Source organism: Pieris napi, chromosome 7 (assembly GCF_905475465.1).
Source record: "Pieris napi chromosome 7, ilPieNapi1.2, whole genome shotgun sequence".
Taxonomy (NCBI): domain Eukaryota; kingdom Metazoa; phylum Arthropoda; class Insecta; order Lepidoptera; family Pieridae; genus Pieris; species Pieris napi.
In genome coordinates this window covers 4404734-4410071 of record NC_062240.1, presented here as the reverse complement: position 1 = coordinate 4410071, position 5338 = coordinate 4404734, and the positions used below count along the sequence as shown (strand labels likewise).

At 34.3% G+C, this 5338-nt stretch overlaps 1 long non-coding RNA gene across 1 annotated transcript; it reads left to right on the top strand.

The window, feature by feature from the left end:
- Window positions 1-2019: 2019 nt before the first annotated feature.
- LOC125051426 lies at window positions 2020-3160 on the top strand. Its single transcript, XR_007117275.1, has 3 exons — window positions 2020-2230; window positions 2311-2394; window positions 2467-3160. It is a non-coding gene; the product is annotated as an uncharacterized LOC125051426 (long non-coding RNA).
- The last annotated feature ends 2178 nt before the right edge of the window (window positions 3161-5338 follow it).

Sequence of the window (5338 nt, the reverse complement as noted above, 5' to 3'; positions counted from 1 at the left end):
GGGCTTACATTCGCATTACAGAATATATTGCCCGAAGCTTTTCCTATACAAAACAGTTGCAAAATTTTGGTTAGTACTATTGGCATGAAAAAATAAGGCTTAGCCTTAGATTTCTGTATGTTTAGTGAACATCTTTTTTCCTTATATACGAGTAGGTGATCTGTTTTCTGAGCCTGATATACGCCTGTCGATTTTTGGGTCAAGTCATACCGGTTTCCTCACAATGTTCCTTCTACGTACGAGTAATAAATGAGTATAAAAGTCCATTGGTGCACAGCCGGGGTTTGAACCTACGACATCCCTGAATCAGAGTCGTAACCAACACTGCTAAACACCTATTAAGGGAACCACACAAAAAATAATAACAAAATACCTATCAATAAATTAACAAAAAAAAGATTTGAGTTTTTGTACGACTGTTTTTAATTAATAGAAAAAAGATAAAACCGATTGCAAATAATAAATATTTTCACACAATATAAAAATATTGTCGTCGTTTGTCCTGGTCTATTATAAGTATTTTGGGTTGTATAAGAAGTATATTACATATTACGCAATACAAAATGATTAATTTGAGATCTTTATTTTTCAGTTCTTCAATAAAAGATACTTCAATATTTTACACTCTTAACCCACATAGTAATAATAATGATTAAAAATATACCGTACATTTGTACCGTGTATAATGGTGGCAGCAATTCCTCGCTGCATTGCGATATTAATTCGTTGTTCGAGGAAAGCACCAACTCTGGTCAACGGTACTATCTACCACGCGCCAACATAAATCATTAATTAGCGCCTGTGCACTTGAACCCTATAGCCCACTAGTCTCTACTCTCTCTAAATCCAAGAGAGAAAACCAGGTTAGTTATGTGTAGTAAAGTTATAATACTTATCTATAGATATAACAGTCGATTTTTAGTTCTAAACTCCATTATAGTACTTTACGCTCCTAGTTATTATATGGAGCAATAAATATAAGATGTCTAGAAAGAAAATTGCTGTTTCAAGACTGTGAGATATGTTCTACTTGTAATTTAATATAGTATTTTAAGCGTTTTGTTCTACTTCTAGTTGAAGTTATTACATCGGTAATTTGAGCTTATGTATTTAAGGAAATATACGTTCATGTTATTCTCCGTTATATTACTATGTGACATAATGGGGGCATAAATCATTATTTTCCTTTACGACAAGATAAGATGCTAATCATAAACCGCACTAGACAAGTATATTTGAAGATTCAGGTGATGCTTTTATGTCTTGACTATATTCGGCTTGAAGTGTTTAACTTTAATGCCGCAGCAGAGGCAATTTTGGCCTACTACCTTCAGCGTGTGACTCTTATCCTCAGGTCGTAGGTTCAAACCCCAGGTGCCAATGGAAATTTTATGTACGGTGAAGGAAACAGGCACCAAAAGACCCAAAAAGGCACAACTGGCTGATGGTGATCAGCATGAAGTAGGTGTACTTGCCTATTAGAAAAACAAATGATCACGAAACATATACAGAAATCTGATTTCAATCATGTTTGTGATACCAGTCGGTACCAGGAACTTGTGTCGTATTTATTTTACGAATTTTTCCTTTTATTTCTACATCAGATTATTTGTCAGTGATGTATGGTTTTTAAATATCCATTCTCTGTATTTTAATACTCGTATACATAAGGTTATAATATTTAGTTAATCGCCCTAAATGTGTAGAACATTTGCATGTTGAAAATCGTCTATTTACCCATTACAGCTGTGAAAATGTCCGATGCATTTACATAAGAAGCGAGCACTGACATTGGACAACTATTTAGTTTGCGTATTTATTTTGTACGGTTTTTGTTACTTACGGTATTTAAACCAGTTTTTACATTTTAATTTGGGGTAACAAAATGGTTTTATTTATTTGTATAATTTTAAAATCGTTTGTTTTATTAGTTAGGTCGATAAAAAATTTAGTTATTTGTGTTGTTGTTGTAGCTATTTTAATAGACCTGAATTAGTAATTTATTTACAATATATCGGTCTTACTAATAAAAAATCACTATACATGTGTTATGACAAGGTGATAGTAATTCAGTGAATAGAGCTTGTACAGGGCATAAACACCTCTTTGACCAATAATCGATGTGTATTGGTTGAATAACAAAACGACCCTTATTTATTGTTACCCTGGCAACCCGCCGTGTTTGATTGACGTTTGATTTAATAATTCTGATACAACTCATAATTCTAATGTAAGTTGTATTTATTTTATCAACCAAAGCAATTATATACACATTTACTTAATATACTAATAACATTTTATTATTTTCAGCTAATAGAAACTCCAAAACCTCAGACAAAGAGGACTAGAATTTTACATAAAAAGCCGCGTTCTGCAGTACAAAAGTTAGAAGAGGTTAGTATCAATGTGATAGAGAAAGGACTATTTCATTCAAAATCCCTCAACGATCATACTTAAATTTTTTAGGCATCTCAAATAGTGGAAAGTGCCAAACTCCGTAACACGGTAGTGTTCCAGTGTTTCCAGGAAGAGCACGAAACAAAACAAAGGCAGATGGCTGAAACACATGAGCTCAAACAGAAGCAACTTGCCGAAGCTCACGAAAGGGCTAGACAGAAGCATCTTCTAAGGCTCAAATTGTTACAGCAGCAATTAAATAAATAATTATATACCTACTTATAAAAAAAATAAAACCCCTGTTTTAAATGAAATATAACTTTTTATTTATTTCAAGTCCTTAACTATCCACACCTATGTAAATAAAACAGCCTTAAAAATATGTTTCAATAAAAGCAGCTCTAGCAGCTTGTCCAGCCAGATTGCTGGGGGCGTCTAGGTTGGCCTTGGTTCTTCTGGAGCATTCTCAGTGTCATCATACGTAACATCCAGGTCTTCTTTGATATCAATAGCAATATTGTGGAGGATTGCCAGTGCTACTATATATAGTTTGGCATTTTCTAATGACACTGAGAAGCCATGAAGAAGACACCTAAATCGAAAACCCTCCACCTCTAGTACTCTTTTCGACATCAGCTCGCACTATGTCACAGATCTTCATAACATACTTCTTTGAAAAGCGGTATTTTGTTTTGAAATCGCCATGCGAAAGTAATAACGGATTGCACCGAGTTTGGTATGTTTAGACTTTCCTTGGAGGCGGCAAATCAATCGTATGTATTAGCTGCATATCAATATTATCTAAATCTTCCATTTGATCTATAAAATCTATTTTCAACAAACACAAATACCTACTAACTTAAATCTTTCCTTGAACTAAACAGTCAAAAAATGCTGATAAGATAAAATTACGCAATTTTTGTCTTATACACTCGTTAAACTAGGCCTCTGCGTTGTATAAGCAATGTACAAGTCTTCATACAAACCAGACACTTGTTATAACAGCAGTATACATCAACCTTGTCAATTCAGGAATTATTAGTAACATTTTTCTTATAACAGGCTTATACGATGTGCATAAATCTTTATTAGTAAGACCGTATATATATAATAATATGTTCTTAATAGCGAAGCGTTTTAACCGTTATAATACATCGATTAGGTTTTTTTATGTAATAGGAAGCAAACAGGAAGCTCATCTGATGTTGATTGATACCGCCGCCCATGGACACTTACATTACCAAAAGGATCGCTAGTGCGTTGCCGGCCTTTTTTTCAAGAAGAAGTGAACCAATTCAAGAGAAGAGCGTACCTCGTCTCTTGAATTGGTTCGGAAATACTTCAGTGACGTGAAACTAAACAATACAATATAATATATCGCTATTGCATAAGATCTTAACATTTTTAATTTCTTTTACCCTTGTTTTCTACACTTAAAACTTAAAACTAATTCGATACAAAATAAATAAAGACCTAAACCTTATAATAACTAATTAACAATGCAACTCTTGTGAATTGAATCAGTGTTAAACTTAATCAGACGTTACCGCAACATTATTAAGTATACATTTCTAAGCACCTTTTATTTAATGAATCTTTTCTGAACCCTTTAAATTTGTCTATCTATTTAATTATCATGTACAAATCAAGCAGAAAGTACACAAGAACCGTCGACGGCGCTAAAAAGCTGCAAATTGCAGACGTAAGTTAGAAAGATATTCTTTTATTCATTGACTTGAGAACACGGCGGGACTTGCACAAGTTGAAAAAAATGAGAAAGTCGATCAATCAAGCTCATTCAATTTGACGGGAAGTGGTCGGTACAATGGAACTTTAAACTTTCTGTTCGCTTGTTAAATATTCCAATACGACACGATAAAGTTCTGTATAATATTAGTATGTTTATGAGTTTGTCTTTCATTTACAAATTTTAAAGAAAAGTTAGGGTGAGAATGTGGAATAAAAGAGGAAACGCCGGCGCATAAATGGTTTGTACCGCTTTTTCAAATGATATTAGTTAAAAAATAAACATAATATAGATTATAGGTAATGGCTTATATTAATTAAACGTCTTGATGGCTGGATGTCTTCCATGGTGACTAGAGATTTGCGAATCAACTCCCGGTGGGGGTCTTCCCTGGGAGATTCAACCTCCAATTGTTTATAAACAGAGTGTACTCCTGTCTTAAAGGCCGGCAACGCACCCACAAAATGAGTGTCTAAGGGCTGCGATGGCTGGCCTGTTTGGGGGTCCCGTAGGCTCCCCTATAAAAAAACACCTTGTTAGTATCGGTTGCTATCTTTACCTACAAATATATGTTAACGCATTTAAAGGCTGGCAACGCACTTGTGAGCCGCATTTTTTACCGCCACCTGTGGGCAAATAAAAGTCAATGTGAGTCCTGCCCTGCGATTCTGTAACTCACTTTTCGAACTCACACAGCGGTTTCACACATTCTGAAAATGTGGGAGCTTGTAGTTTATTGTTTATTAGAATGCCAAATCATAAAATGACTGCTTCGGGACTGATTTGAGAGCGACCGCCGATGCGAAAACCGCTGTGTGAGTTCGAAAAGTGAGTTTCAGAATCGGAGGGCTGAGATGAACTATATGTAAATCTCTAGCCACGCTTGGCTATATGAAATCTTTAAATAATTGGAATCTATAATTTATATCGTGTTGATTATTTTCTGAAAACACCGAAAACAATTTCCATTTTAAATTGGCAACGAAAATTTCGAAATATAAAGTTATCATAAGAAAAACATTGCCTTCCAATTTCAAATATTAACAGTCCACTGAGCATTCTAATCGAAATCTCACTAATTTGACTCAACCTTAAAATACGTTGAAGTCAACATAGGTAACTAAACTTGGCACCACAGTTCTATCATTAAAGAAAATTTACCAAAGTGTACAATCAACTACCAACCGACAAAAT